General features: G+C 42.8%; 1 long non-coding RNA gene across 1 annotated transcript in view; it reads right to left on the bottom strand.

The window, feature by feature from the left end:
- Window positions 1–8,062: 8,062 nt before the first annotated feature.
- Window positions 8,063–16,655, bottom strand: part of LOC149873045 (uncharacterized) — a 236,741-nt gene continuing 228,148 nt past the window's right edge. The window contains exons 4-5 of the long non-coding RNA XR_016439833.1: window positions 11,147–11,292; window positions 8,063–8,994 (exon numbers count right to left, since the gene is read on the bottom strand). This is a non-coding gene — a long non-coding RNA (uncharacterized LOC149873045). The remainder of the gene's footprint in view (window positions 8,995–11,146; window positions 11,293–16,655) is intronic.

Raw genomic sequence — 16,655 nt, forward strand, 5'->3', positions numbered from 1 at the left:
ACTGCTGGAACCATTAAAAGTTATTGATCGCTTAGTGCACATAGTGCAAAATTGAGATAGAAAATTGGTAAAAGTATATTTTTGCCTATTTTTTAATGCATTTTTTACACTTGATAATCTTTTGAAAAAAACCTGGTTCATTGTTTCTTAGTTTCCAAAACAGTCATTCAGAATTTCCACTGACAGATTTAGGAAAATCAAAGAGTTTAAGTGGTGTAAAAAAGGAGCATAATTTTAATAAAAAATGCCTTTTATTGAGGGTTAATACTTTCCAAGTGTACAAGGGTTTGAGGAAGGCTTTCAAATGTAAAGTCTTAGGCTTTCAAGTGTAAAATACAAGCAAGACCAGTCAAAGACCAGAGGTGGAGAGAACCCCCTACCTCCCCCTCCAAAAAAGACAGTTTTTATGAAAGTTTTTTCTCAGTAAATATTTTGCCCACTTCTAGTGTAGATGATCCTTGCTTACTTTCCTTAGAACTAAGCAGGATCAGCATAGTGCATTTGTTTTCTGACACAATATTTCTGTGAAAGATGGCATACAGAGAGCAGATTACATTCTTTTTATGAAAAAACTGAACTCCTGAATGCCAACTTTGCTTCAGTATTTCACCAGACCAAGGGAACAGACATGCAAGATAAGGATCACAGAGGAAATAGTAGAAATGATAGCCTTCCTATTGTGGATGCTGAGATGGCACGACGCCAACTAGAAAAGCTAGACATTTATAAGTCAGCAGGACCAGATGGACTTCACCTGAGATTGCTGATGGAGCTGGCTGAAGTCATTGTGGAACCACTGGTAAAACTCTTTCAGAAATCGTGGCACACAGAGGAGAATCCTGAGGATTGGAAGAGGGCCAACATTGTTCCTATCTTCAAGAAGGGGAAGAGTGAGGACTCAGGCAACTATAGGCCAATCAGCCTAACATCCACCCCAGGGAAAAACCCGGAAAAGCGCAGTAAAGAATCTGTGCGTGATATGCTCACTGAGAGTAAGATTCTGAATGACAGCTAGCATGGCTTCATCGTGGGTAGGTCTTGTCCTACCAATCTCATCTCCTTCTATGACCAGGTCTCTCGCCACCTGGACATGGGAGAGAAGGTTGACATTGTATACCTAGACTTCTAAAAGGCTTTTGATCTAGTATCCCATGAGATCCTTGTGGAAAAATTGGAATATCATGGGCTTAACTGCTCAACAGTTCAGTGGGTGGAAAACTGACTGCATGGTAGGACCCAGAGAGCTCTCATAAACTGTGTCATCCTGGCGAGAAGTGGCCAGTGGTGTTCCTCAGGAGTCCATGCGTGGACCGGTGCTTTTCAACATCTTTATCAATGACTTGGATGTGCGGATGAAAAGCTTGCTGGCAAAGTTTTCAGATGACACCAAGTTATGGTGTAGTGTGGTCATACCAGAAGATAGGTTGCAGATACAGGCAGACCTGGACAGACTGGAGAGCTGGGCGGAACCGAACCAGATGAAGTTCAACACTCAGAAGTGTAAGGTGCTCCATCTCGGGCAAACAATCCCCAACATACCTATAGGCTCAATGGCGACAATTTGACTTGCCCATGGCTGAAAGGGACCTAGGGGTAATGATTGACCATCACATGAACATAAGCTGGCAGTGTGATGCTGTGGCCAGCAGGGCAAACAACATGCTGGCATGCATTAACCATTGCATCTCATGCAAAACTAAGGAAGTTAGCACTGTACTCTTTACTGTTGAGACTGCGGCTAGAGTACAACATCCTGTTCTGGGCGCTACACTTCAACAAGGACGTGGAAAAACTTGACAGGGTCCAGAGAAGGGCCACCCATATGATCAGGGACTTTGCAAGACAAGCCGCACGAGGAGAGGCTGAGGGACTTGGGCCTCTTCAGCCTACAGAAGAGCAGGCTGAGAGGGGACTTGGTAGTGGCTTAGAGGGGACTTGGTGAAGGGCACCCCTGGGGAAGGCCAGGAGCAATGGATATAAAGTCCTGGAAGGCTGCTTCAGACTCAATTGCAGGAAAAACTCCTTTGCAGTCAGGGTGTCCAGACTGTGGAATAAACTCCCTCCTGTGGTGGTGCAGTCACCTACCCTGGAAATCTTCAAAAGAAGACAGGACAGTCACCTTGCTTGGGTTACTTGACCTCTACCTACCATTTATTTGTAATAATATGACAAAAGTTTGTAAGAACTTGTGCCCTTGATAGTGGTGTTCATTTAACTGCGTGATTTACAAGTTCATTAAGATGCCTTAGATACTGTGCATTTAGTTTAGTATTTGCTTAATAAAGTATTAACTAAATGTGTAGTGACTAGAATTACCATCTAGTTGTGCCAGCACATGGATATTTTCTGATGCTTACTGCATATTAGCCTAAAAGCAGCGCATGCTAGGCTATTAGCATAGTTTTTAACAGCCACGCTACTGCTAATGCACAGTAAGCATCTCATGTAGACGTGCTCACTCTGTTCTTTTTTTTCATAGTGCTGTTCTTTTGTGTTCTCTGTTATTTGTATACCATCTTATAAAGCTCATTGAAAGCATTTTCCACACACTGTCAAGCACTGAAGAATAAATTTGTCCAAGTGCACTTGCCCTACTATCAAATAAAGTATTGCCAGATTTGGCCATCTCCAAATCTCTGTACAGGTCTCAGGGAATGTCATGTCTCTCATTTGTAATTTTCAGAGTAATATAGTCTAAACAGTACTTTATTATTATTAATTGTCACCACGTTTTTCAAATTGCTTTTTTTTCTTGGGAGCTTTATTGCAATTTCCCTCCCACCCTCAGAAAATTAAATGATAACAGAACAGTATGTGTACAGAAGCCATGCTTTATAAACCTGGCAGAGATCATATTAGAAAAATAGCTGTCAGTTCACACACAAAATTTTCTAATTTCCTCAATCTATTCTCATACAGCTAACACAAAGTACCACAGACTACAAGACTAGACATTTCAAAGCTCAGCTAGTTTAAAAATGGACTTAATTGCCAGTAAATCTTAAGCAATAAACAACAACAACAAAATCCTGGCACAATACAGCTGCTCGCATCATTATTCCATACTGCAGCATTCAATTTGCTATTTGTAGGAACAAAATGCCATTGTGTATAAGACACTTTACCAGTGAAAGAATTAAGCTAAAAAAGCCAAAGCACCCCTTTTTTCATTTCTGAAAGCAGAAGGATATCAATTACCAAAATGAGCTTCATGAGTAAGAATTCATTTTTGTCTAAAAGGGTATTTTAAGAAGCCTCTTGAATCAAGATGGAAATATTTAAGTAACTGTTGTCTGTACTAATACAAGTTAGGGATCTCCTAGGAGCTTTAAACTTTAACAAAGTAGAAGCTTTTCTCCTCCCCATCCCCACTCCCAAAACAAAACAAAACCAACCCTGTCCCTGTATCTTCCAAAGTTGTATTTTCTGAGACTTTTAGATCATTTCATGGATATTGCTGAATATTGGTGATTAGCATATTGTGCTAATTCCTACTTTATTAGTCACTGTACACATCTCATTTCAAGCTAAAATGCTTTACAGATATTGGACCCTAAACAAGTTCATGGATAGGTCTAGGATTTAGAGTGACCTAGACAAATTGAAGGATTGGGCCAAAAAAAATCTCATGACGTTTAACAAGGAAAAGTACAAAGTCCTTTACTTAGGATGGAACAATCCCATGTACCTCTAAAGGCTTGGGACCAACGGGCTAAGCAGCAGCACCGCAGAAAAGGGCCTGGGGGTCACAATGGACAATAAGATGGGTATAAGTCAACAGTGTGTCCTTGTTACCAAGAAGAAGAAAAGACTGAGGTGGGATTTGATTGCAGCCTTTAACTACCTGGAGGGTGATTTCAAACAGGATGGAGCCAGACTGTTCTCAGTGGTGGCAGATGACAGAACAAGGAGTAGTGGTCTCAAGTTGCATCAAGGGAGGTTTAGGTTGGACACTGGGGAAAACTTTCTCACTGTGATGATGGTGAAACACTGGAATGAGTTACCTAGGGAGGTTGTGGACTCTCCATCCTTGGAGGTTTTTAATTCCTGTGTCGACAAAGCCCTGGCTGGGATAATCTATTTGGGGATGGTTGTGCTGTGACCTCCTGAGATCCATTCCAACCATAATATTTTATGATTATGTGGTTCTATATAGGCTTGACTTTGAACATTCAATCAACTGCTCAAATAGAGTGTTAATGTTAATGGTATGGAAAATACAGGAACCATATTAAACCAATCATATGCACTGATAGCCATTTGGATAAGTACTCCAGAATATGGATTCTACTTGGAATTTTCTGTGAAGTTTTCAAGGAAAACTTTCAAAACTGAGAAGAAATCTAATGAGACCAGGCTTTTTAAAAAATTAATATTATAATGTATTGATTTCAGTTGAATTACAAATCCTTCAGGAGCAACAGTTTTCATGAAATGGGTTCATGTAAGTCTGCTGTCTCCCTGGACTAAAACCTGTTGTTTTTACCTGGCAGATTGAGTTGTATAAATACATTATCAGTATAAATGTATGAAATGTGTAATCTGGGATGATAATTGTGAATTGCTCTGGTGCCTAAATCCACTTATTTTTTTTTAACTAAAAGATTTTTTCCAATTATTTGAGTTAGTCTAATAAAAGATATCAGATTTACTAAAAGAACCTTGTCTACCTAAATCCACCTAGATATCTGTGCCTACTGTTACCCAAAGAAGGGGGTCTGCTCTTGACTAAGCAGTTAGCTAATAGTCCAACAAACATTAGAGAACACTACAGACTGTTCTAACCTGCACCAATTGCTGACAATCTCAGGAGATTGTGAAGGAATTATGGGATTATTCAGCATGAAAAGACCCTGGTTAAATTCTTTTCCATCCATCCAGGCCCCTTGGGAAATTATTGGTAGGATGGCATCGGAAATTTTCTAGCAGAAGATACTTTTGGTCTCATGGGGTGTCTATACATGTGCTCAGAGCAGCTCTCACAGAGCCGCTCTAAAGTGCCTGTAGTGTCACGTGTATTCAGTGTCCCTCACATGTATAGGTTCCCAAAAGGACTATCTCTATGCAGTATGATGGTACAATGGTGTACTAGAACGAAAGACCATATAACAAACAAACTGTGTGCAACCAGGACGTAGTGTAACAAGGCCAAGTTAATGAAGTCAATAAAGAAATGCCAAACTATACCTGATGAAGATTTGGCTCCTAAACATTTAGGCTGTTATCTGAAAGTACAGATATTCTTGCTAATTATTAATCTGTAAATTGTGTTGATACTGGGGAAAGGAACTTCTAATTGTTTCAGTTGTGCATGGTTCAGGGAGCCAATCACATAAAGTTTCACATTTAACATAGAAGTAGGAATGTGTGAAAAAAAAAGTGAATGAAATATTTCTTTAAAAAATCCGTGAGAAAACAATTATGGGAGGATTTTCCATCACGAAGATCAAAGCAATATATATATCTTTTTAAATTGGGTGATTAATAGTATTTGCTTTCAGGATTAAAAGGACTACATTTTCCTTGATGTACAATAGTCTCTTCCTGTGGCTGAATTGCCACAATACCTTACAGGCATCTTCCGATCATTTTTTAACTCTTTGTTCTACAAAAAAAATATTTTAACTTTTGTCCCAATTCACAAAGTAAATGGATATTGCCCTAGGATGGAAACTGTATTTTTTACCCAGCTCTGTTTAGAAGTGCTGCAGAACTACACATGATGATAATTTGTTAAACATTTAAAAGCTAAAAATAGAAACTCACTGTTTCTCAGAATCATTCTTATATTGATAGCTTGCCATCAAACATGCATTAGCTGCTTCTGTTAGTTTCAGCTGGTGCATAATGTATTTTAGGGAAACATTTGACCATCAAATACATAGCAGCACAGAGTCACCTTCATATGTGGGAGGATGCACTTCAAGGAATGTAGACATGCATGAGAATTATTTACAGTTGTTCATGATGCTTAAATCCATTATTAATAGGACAATTTTTAGTGAAAAGGATTCAAAATAGCATGATTTCAATCCTGACACTAAAGTCCACATTCAATACTTTTACACTGTACTGCACATGATTATGTGACGTATTCCGCTGGAATTGATGGGGTTTCTTACCTAGCACCCTGAACAGTATAGAGGACAGAATATGGTCTTTTGCTTTCAGGAAATGAGGTATCTTTAGGTTTTGGCACTCCTGTCCCTGCTAGAGCACCCATCCTTGCTTAGCTTGAGCAGACAGCTTAGGCCAAGGCTAGCCTGACCACTCTGTGAGGGGTGGTTTTTGGGGGAGGTACAAAGCATCCTGGGATGCTGAGGGACTGTGATCTAACTTGAATCCAAAGGACAGAATTTTAATAAACCGATTTACTCTAAATCAGTTAAGTCTGATACAACGTCCACCCAGGTTTATCTTAAACTGGTTTCAGCTATTTTGAAAGTGGTTTATGTGCGCTGAGCTTCTATTGTGTTACAGATTTGAACTGGTTTCTAATCACTTATACCTGTTTATGTGTAACGGTCTGTAGTCCTGAGGTCTCCTCCAAGCCTAATTTTCTATGAATAGTATATGCTGCTTATATTTGGTTTTACAAGTCAAAGACTAGGATTCTAGGATGGACAACTCCCCACCAAGTCACCAAAGTCCAAGACCATTAACCCAAGTAATGAGCTGCCATTAAAAACTTCTTACAAGTGAGAAATTTGAAAACCCAGAATTCTGTCTTTTAAAGGAAAATTACATTCCTTTAAAACCACCTTTTGTGGTAGGCACATTACAGTATCACTTTGTTGAAATACAGTACAGGTCAGAATGGTTACATGATTGTTACGATCCAGTGGCTACTAGGTTGTTTAAATGAAAGCAGTTTAACCCAGTCCAATTTTTAGTCGCTGTTTGTAGTATAGAAATATATGGCTGCAACTAGCCATAATTGGTCCTATTAGAAGCTATTTAAGTACAGTGGCCAAATATTGTATAAATTGAAACTGGCTTAATTGCTTCTCCTAATTTATATTCACTAGAGAGTACCTCACCATTCCCCTCACTAGTAGCCAGTACTTTCACTAGCCTTAAACCCAGCACCAGCAGATCATGCCAACAATACCCTTATCCTCTATCATGTTAACCATGATCCTCTGTAACTAATTACAGGTATTCATTACAGATGTTGTAACATGTTTTCTCAGAAGCAGCCCCACCAGCACCTCACTTGTCCAAATCTTAATGTATGGTTGCAGTTAGAATCAGAAATGTCGGGTAGGTTGGATTCCAGATTTATAAAGCTTGAGAGTCCTTGTCTGAAGCCAAACAGATGTTTTTCATATCTAACATATGTGATTTCCATGAGATTATGCCATCTCTTCCTGGTATTTCAAGCTGTTTACTAACTCTTTTGATACAATATAAATATTTATGAAGGTTCCATGCATCTCTTTATACATCCCTGCCAGCATGAAGGCTTAGCGCTGTTCTGACAACAAATATTAATTAATCATACTTCCCCTATTTTGGATGTATGAAGTGAAATAGGATTCTGTCTTTAGGGCCTTATTTTATTCCATCCATTAGGCATTTAAGTGGACTTAGTTACCTAAGTATGATCTTATTCCATCCTGCTCCAGTCCTTGACAAACTGTTAATGCAGAAGATGAATGAGTTTCTTTCCTCCTTGCTGCTTTTTTTTGATACTCAGGGCCTTGTTCCAAGGTAATTTTGAGCAGCTTCTGGAGCTCTTGACACTTGGATTGTTAGGCAGCTGAAAGCTACACCACTCCAGGACAGGATTATCTTGGATCCATGTTACCCAGCTCATGTTACACTAAGGTATAGCCATTGACTAAACCACAGTGTAAATACCACCCCCTCCACCGACCTCCCCCGCTCCCCGCTAACCCAGGCCCACTGGCCTCCTACCCTCCACAGCACTCCAGATCCTTGCTCACTGACCGCCCACACTCCAACTCTCCCACTTGCTTGTGACTGCCTGTGCCATCTGTCCCAGGGGAGTAGGCAGGGAGGGGTTAACTTCCCTGCTTGGTTGCTACTGCTGCTGGTCTCGGAGAAGAGCAGCCTGACAGTGGCAGTGGTGGGAGTTAGGCAGGCAGATTAAGCCTTCTCTGCCTGCTCCCCTGGGACAGACAGCACAGGCAGCCACAAGTAACTGGGGGAACACGGAGGTGAACCTGAAGGGGAAAGGGGCTTCTGAGCCCAGTCCCAGTGAGGGGAGGGGGAGTCCAGGAGAGGGCAGTGCCAATATCCTGAGACTCAAACCTGGCATGTGGAAGGAGGAAGTACCAAACCCCAAGGCCCAATCTGGCCTGCAACTGACCCTGGATCACTCATCTGGCCCACAGGGCCAAAAGGTTAAGCATCAGTGGACTAAACTGTAGAAGGGTCATCCTCCTCTGTCTAACATACACTAGCCATAGGCTTTTGCTATGAAAAATGTTGTAATTTATGCTTGCCTATATAGGTAGAGAGCTGTGTACTTGCCTAGCTAGCTCCTAGTCTGTTGTGCAGGCTTAATAGCTGCGTGGGCACCTATGCATCGACATTGCACTTGGAGTAGGATTGCGAACTGTGTATAGGTGCCAAAAATGGCAGTTAGGCAGATTGGTAATTATGATTTGGATACATAAAGTAAAATAGGATTCTTCCCTGAATCTTAATTTCTTAAATGCAGTATCTAGGTTGCCCATAGAGGGATAGGTCAAGTTTTACCTTCTTGTGTCCATTTATTTAGTGTGCATATAGTCCACGACATAGTCCAAAACATATCATCTAAGACATAGATAACACCGTCTTTTAAAGATACCTAGGGAGAGCCACATAACCCAAAGATGCTTGAATTAAAATAATATGATCATTAAATACAAGCTGGCCTTTCTTAATATGAGCATTACCTAACATAAAAAGCAGAGCTGCACCAGTGCTTTGATCATTATGTGAATGCTTTCTCCTTTTCTTGTAGCTTTCCTTATCCTTGTGCTGTAAAGAAAAATAAATCTGAAGGCTAATTTTTTACCTTTGTCTAAAGCTGTGAATAAACAAAATAAAATCACTAGCACCAAAGTTTCATAGTTTCATGATTTGTAGGGTCGGAAGGGCCCTGAGCAGATCATCTAGTCCGACCCCCTGCTATGGTAGGAAAGAGTACTGGGGTCAAACAACCCCAGCAACGTGTTCATCTAGCCTCCTCTTAAACACCCCCAGGGTAGAAGCCTGCACCACTTCTCTTGGAAGTTGGTTCCAGATCCTAGCTGCCCTGACAGTGAAGTAGCTCCTCCTGATGTTTAGTCTGAATCTACCCTCTGCCAGCTTGTGACCGTTATTCCTGTTTACTCCTGGTAGTGCTTGGGGGAACAGGGACTCCCCCAAAGCCTGCTGGCTCCTTCTGACTAGTTTGTAACAGGCCACTAGATTCCCCCTCAGCCTTCTCTTTTGGATGCTGAACAGGTTCAGATCCCGTAGCCTCTCCTGCTGCCCCCTGATCATGCAGAGCACCACGAGTGCTCATAAAGCCATGCCAGGGGTCCCGCAATGACCTCAACTAATTTCCTCAGCACTCTGGGGTGGAGATCATCTGGACCAGCTGATTTGAATACGTCCAGTCCCTCCAAAGTTCCCTAACTAGTTCCTCACTAACCCTTGGCCTAGGTGTGCCTCCCCTGGGGCCTGAGGGCGTCCCAGAGGGGGAGTGCCTGTTCCGGCCCCCGATCAGGAAAATGGAGGCAAAGAAATCGTTAAATATGTTGGCTTTGTCATCTGGTGTGACAACCAAATGTCCTATCATGTCTTGCAGGGGCCCCACGTTACCCGGAACCTTCTTGTTGCCCTATATGTATTTAAAAAGGGACTTCTTGTTGTCCTTGATCCAGGAAGCTAGTCCCAGTTCCATCTCTGCCTTGGCCTTCCTGACTGCCCCCCTGCATCCCTGAGGAACTGCAGTATAATTCTCCCTGGTGATGGCCTCTCCTTTCCATTGGGTGTATGCCTCCCTTTTAGCTAGGAGACACTCCCAGATGCTTTTGGTGAGCCATGGGGGCTTGTGTGCCCTCCTGCCCCCTTTGATCAGTGTTGGGATTACCTCCCTTTGGGCTTGGAGGATTGTCTTCTTAAGGAGCAGCCACTCTCCTTGGACACCTGGCTCCCCTCCCCTCTGGGACCTCAGTGCTTCCCCAACTATTCTCCTTAGCTCATTGAAATCCATCCTCCTGAAATCTAGGGCTGCTCCCTTGCTGCATGCCTTTGCCACCTTGCGCTGGATGGTGAATTCCAGCAGGCGATGATCGCTGTCGCCCAGGTGGTTGAGCACCTGCAGTCCCCTCACTAGGTCATCTCCTGTGGCCAGCACCAGGTCCAACAAGGTGTCTCCCCTGGTGGGGCTGTGCACCTCCTGGGTTAGATGGAGGTCCTGCATTTTGGCTAGGAACCTACGTGAGCCATCAGACCTGGCTGACTGCTCTTCCCAGCAGATGTCTGGAAAGTTCAGGTCACCCATGATGACCATGTCCTTTGACCTAACTACCTCCGTGAGCTGACTTAAGAATTGCTGATCTAGCTCTTTCCCTTGGTTGGGTGGTCTGTAGTACACCCCCACCGTTAAGTCCCTTTCCCCTCGACTGCCTTGTATTCTAACCCAGAGCACTTCAGAGTGCCTCTTCTCTGATTCTTTGCTATTTGACAAGGATGTGTATTCCTCCTTAATGTAGAGTGCCACAGCCCCACCTTTCCTCACCTGTCCTGTCCCTCCTGTACCGTCTATAGTCCTTTATGTTTATTGCCCAGTCATGTGTTGGGTCCCACCACATTTCTGTGAGCCCCACAATGCCTGGGTTGGTGTCAGCTAGCAGGAGGGTAAGTTCCTCTTGCTTGTTTCCCATACTAAGAGCATTTGTATAGAGGCATTTGAGGCCTCCTGAGGATGTGTGCACTGGCCCCCTACTTTCAGCATTACCCTGTCCCCTGTTGCTTACCTGCAGTATATGTTCCGCTTGTCATTCTAGGCTGGACTGTACTTGTCGGTGTTGCTTGGTTTGGCAGTCCAAGGCTTCCTCCGCCCTTGTGTTCCCCTTCCCCCAGTGAGCCTAGTTTAAAGCCTGCCGGAGGATATCCCCCAACCTAGAAAAAACACGCTTACCTTTAGGGGAAAGGTGGAGCTGATCCCATCTGAGCATGTCTCTTGTCGTGATGTGTGGGTCATTGTCGAGGAAACCAAAGCCCTCCTCGAGACACCATTCCCAAAGCTGCCAGTTGGTCTCTGTCATGCAACCTCCAGTAGCATTGCTGCTTTATCAGAGAGACTCAGTGAGAAACATGGACCGAAGAGACTATGCTAATGCCTTATCCACCCCATGAAGATTATTGGTGCCCAAGTATAGCAAGAAATCAAGGGGGGAAAAAAGACAGAGAAGGACTTGTTTTGAGCTGCCTAATCTTTTAGTATGTGCAGATCAGCCTGAAACAGAAGCAAGTTCCATGAACTTCCAAATAAGTTTGCACAGTGCAAGAAGCTCCAGATCAGTGGAAATAAATGTAGCCTAAGAATGCTGGCTAAGAATGACAGTGAAATAGGGCATAGCTGACATATAGCAAAACAGCATTTTATTCCTTTTCAGAGAGGAAATGAGATGTACTGGATACTTAGCATTAAGCTGAAATCTAAGATTTGGACAGCAATTTGACACTTTGCTTTTAAAATATGGTAGTTTTTCAAAGACCTGGAAGCAGGCCCTGGTGGCTAGATATGCACATTGTAACAACCAAGGTAAGGAGGGTATTTTCATCTAAATAATGAGTGCATTTGCAAGCACACAACATTTTTGTTAATAGGGGGCTTCTGTTATCTCTAGTTCTCAGTTGATGTGCAGTAATAGATGAGAAATATGAATCCAGCAAAAATATAGTTTTATTGTAGTTGATTACTTCAGTGAGTGGCATTCTTAGCGGTGTTGCCTAGCAACACCACTCTATCACACACAGCCTAGGATTGGTTTGAAAAAAGACATTAGAAATGGAAGGAATCTTTGTTTGTTCATGTATTAAAGAGATGGAATTGAATTTTATTATTATAAAGGCTTTGGAGGGAAGGTGTACTTTTGCAAAGATTTTTTCTTGTTAATTGCCTCGTTAAAATTATAGCAGTACTGAACTGGTTGGTGTACAAGGGGAGTACATGGCTTGCAACAATCCTTGGTGTCTCTATAATCTGGTATGAAGGAGAAGCATCATCAGATTCACACTGCTTCTCCCAGCCCCTGGTTAAGAGTGGGAATGCTTAGCCTTGACAAATCCTTGAAAGGGCGCGTTCTACATCCTCAGGACCTTCAAGGACTGGAAGAGCTGTGACCTTGCCAGTGGTGTAAAGCTGTTTTTACAACCTCTTGTTTACACTTGCAGAACAATATATTTTATATGGTGTTTAATGTGTTGGTGTTAACCATGGGACTACTTAGGTAAAAATGTTCTTGTCCTTTGTAACCCCAGTGCAATAGTGGAAGAGTCTTCAGATACTTTGTGGTGGTAACAAGGCTGTTGTGGCCTTGTGTTTTCAAGCTTCAGCCCTCTCTGTCACTGCTTTAGTAGTGTATGAGGTATAATTTGTTAACAACCCTAGTGTATGTAGAAATGCAGAAAAGGGTCTGTTGTATCAAAGACTCTTCAAATTTTTTTTTGTTGAATTATAAATACGAAGCAAGTAAAGGAGGCCACAATAATTTCTCTAGTCTGATATCTTGACAGTGACCAAAAACTGATATTTTACTTGGAGCTTGTGCTCTTTATATGCTAAAACCCCACAGCAGAACCAACTCTTTTTTCTGTTCCATCCAGGTATTTTTTACTGTGCTCATCACCACAGAACAGAGCACCTTACAGTTGTTTACAGAATATAGCCTATATTTAAGGGGTTCCCTACTTGCAGTGACATTGCTCACTGTCACACAAAGTTCAGGTATGTGAGCTTATATGTAGAATTAAAAAGGTATCCTGAGTCTCCAATATATACACTTTACATAAAAGGCTATATTCTATAACTGGCAACTAGGAAATTATACCACCACCAATGGCCTCAAACCTATCACAGGTAAGTAACTGATCTGAAACAGATAAGCATAGGTAAATCCAAATAACCAACAAGTAAATACAGGTGAACAGCAAATAAATAGTGGTAAACCACGGGGGGGGGGGGGGCGGGTATCAACAAGGGATTCAACAACACAGGTAAATATATGCAATATACAACAGTTAAAAAACAACTCACATTAAAAATAAGAAAACATAAGGCACAATGTACAAAATATGAGGTGCCTGCAAACCCTTCAGTGTATCAACAACACTGTGAGTACTGGAGACTCCACGTTGATGCTAGGAGCCTTGGCACTGCTCCAAAAAAGAAGGAAGGGGCCCCAGAACCTCTCAGCCCCTCAGGGGCTTGCTGGGGACCCTTTCCCCACAGGGCCCTCTGCTAGAACCCCTTCCAGGGGTTTCCTCCCCTGTGGGACTTCTTTCCTTGATAACTCACAGGGGGCAATGTGGGGTCCTTGTCACCTCAGCTGGGGTTTCTTTCAGCTGATACAGATGCAGGCCTCAGGCTCCGCCAGGGCCTCCAATCCCCTCGCAGCCCTGTGCCCCACTTTGGGCACTGAGGGTCATAGGTGACACGTGGGGGGCTACAGGGAAACTGGTCCTCACTGCTTGGGGATTGGAGAAGGCCAGCTGGTGCCCCCCTGAGAAGTGCCAGTGGCCCTTCTGATTTGTTGCTGGTGCTTCAGTGATTGGCTGCTGGAGACCCCGCCCCCAGTTGGCATTCAGGCACTGGTGCCCCCCCAGAGCCAGGAGACACCAGTGACCCATGCTGAGGGCTCTCCCTGCTGCTCATGGTTGGGGGCTCAGGCTGCCTTCTGCAGCTCCGAGGCCCAGGTACCCATCTGGGACCAGCTGCGCACCAAGCATGCACATAAGTTCTGGCTACATGCCAGGAAATGGTAGACCCAAGCTGCCTTGAGCAGTTCCCAGGGTTGGGTTCCCGCTGAACTGTGCTATGCTGTGCTGCCAGCTCCAAGTTCCTGGCCTCACTCCGGGGATTGCAGACCCAAGCTGCCTCCTGCAGGTCCCAGGGTCTGAGACTCCATGCCCCACTGTGTACGCTGAGGTTCCGGCTGCATGCTGGGGGTTGCAGACCTGAGCTGCCTCATTCAGCTCAGAGTCTGAGCTCCATACACTGCTGCATGCACTGCTAAGGATGGAGACCTGAGCTGCCTCACACAGCTCCCAGGGTCACCATACTATGCGCTGACTGGGGCTGAAGCTGTCCAGCAATAGGCATCTTCAGGGGCTCTTCAAGGCAACAGCATCTGCCTGCTGGGCTGCTCTTCCCCAGCTCTTAGCCCCACTCTCTTCTCCATCCCTTGTTGGGCACACTGTTCTTTTATCCCCTCCGGAGGCTCTGCCTGCAGATTGTAAAGGGACCAAACAGGGCGAAGTGGAGCCAGTCTACAACCAGGTTCGGAGTCTTCATCTTGCCCTGCGTAGGGGCACACCAGCCCCTCCCCAAGTGTTACCTGATTGGTGGGAACAGCCCACCAATCAGAATCAAGCTTCTCTGAGCCCAGCATGCTGGGCAATGGCCGACAAGCCTGCCACATGAATCTGGGTCTATATGCTACTGGCAAAGAAGTAAAATGCTTATAAATTATACTTGTATATTTTTGTACTCTTGGGTTGTGTAGCCTCAAATTTGTAATCAAGAAATGAAATATCCATATGGATGATTTCATAATCACGTTAACAGCAAATTACAAAGCCTGAACATACACTGTCTACATAAGTACTTTTATGCTTCCTTACTCTAACTTAGCATTTTATTTCATTGTGCTTTCTTATTCTCAGGTTATATGGCAGTATTAAAAGAAAAGGCTGGTTAATTTTGCAGTGCTGTTCATATATCTGAAGACAGTAAGTCAAGTTTCCAAGATTATTCCATTCACCAAGTTCTAGATTTTGCAATTTTTTGTTATTTATATTACTATTTGCCACACAACTAGCCACCTCTTTTTTTTGCTTTTTCTGAAATATTTAAAAATTTACAATTCCCTTAAAGTGAAGTGAGGTCAAGCATGAAAATGCAAGCATGAGGTCATTCATTATAATACCATTTGCTCTACTAGTTCCTGGTTGATGGCCACACTGATGGTTTTACTAAATTATGTAAACTGATTTAAGTAACTTACAGAGGGTCTTGCAAAATCCATCTGAATTTAGGAAAAAGCTGGCAAAAAGTAATCTATAGAGCAGAAATAACAATAAATTAAGATACATCTGACCTCAGATTTCCCAGGCACATATGTATATTTCAGAACAAAACAGTGGTAATGAAACAATGGAACACTGAACTCGGCATTAATGAAATATATAAATGGTAAAATGATAATGAGGCAGTTCCAAGAACTAGGTGAATTACATAAGATAATAATATACTAGGCTTGCCAGAATCAGACAGAGAACTAGAAAAAATATGATTTGCTTTAATTTTACAGCTGGATTAAAAAGCTGGACCAAAACTTTCCCTTTGTCTGAAGGCTGAGCCTCCTAATCTTATTGGATGGCTTAGACTAGTTAAGGACAAAACTGTGCATCATATTGTTTACTATACTTGACTTGCTTTGTGTAATTTCACTCACCAGATTAGGTCACCCAATAGACTGCCATTTTTTTTTGGCAGGAATGTCACAAATTAGCTTTGTACCATCCTCAAGAGCCATTCCAATCCCCTTCCTTTGTTGGACCTGTTGCTCTGTTTTCTGCTTCCTGCCCATGGCTCCTTTCATGATCTGCTGCTTTGCTTTCTGCTCCCTAGCCTATCTGCTCCTGTGCTGCCTGTCTCCTCCCCAGTCTGCCACATGCCACACCCAGTACTGACTGGGGAGGGGACAGGCAGCACAGGAGCAGATAGGCTAGGGAGCAGAAAGCAAAGCAGCAGATCATGAAAGGAGCCATGCCACTTGGAGCACTCATGCTACAGGTTGGCCACCTCTGAAATAGATCATGGACATGGTTTCCTGACAGCTTGTGTATATCCAGTTATTGCAGAAAAGTTCACAGGAGCCTCCTAAAGAAGATTTGTGAACCTTTACAAAATTCAAATGCCTACTGCTGATTTAAAGATAGCTCTTTGTTGTCTGCAAAATACTTTATTCTAATTTATGTAAATATTCTTAGTTTATCTTGATTGTGTTGCTGTTTGCTTTCCCCCTCAAGCTTCCTATGAATTATATTTTGCCTGGACTTCCTTATGTGAACAAGACAGAAAGATGGTGTAAGAAGTATAGTCAACTCACTCCTTGAACTTTTGATAGGTCAGAACTCTTGAATAAGTAAAACTTTTTTGAGCCATGTCACCCTAAAACAAGTCTGGTTGCATTAGTCAGAAGATCTGACCATAGATCAGAACACCTTACAGTTCTTTACAGAATATAGCTTCGATTTAAGAGGTTTCCTACCTGCAGTGACATTGTGCATTGTCACACAAAGTTCAGGTATGTGAGCTTATATGTAGATTTAAAAAGGTATTCTCTTTGTGTGCTAAAACAAAGACTGCATGTAAAAGGATATAAATGACTGTAGCAAGCCTTGGAGTCTTTCAGGCTGAC

This window comes from Crocodylus siamensis, chromosome 1 (assembly GCF_052110815.1).
Source record: "Crocodylus siamensis isolate JL-2025a chromosome 1, ASM5211081v1, whole genome shotgun sequence".
In the NCBI taxonomy this organism is placed as follows: Eukaryota; Metazoa; Chordata; order Crocodylia; family Crocodylidae; genus Crocodylus; species Crocodylus siamensis.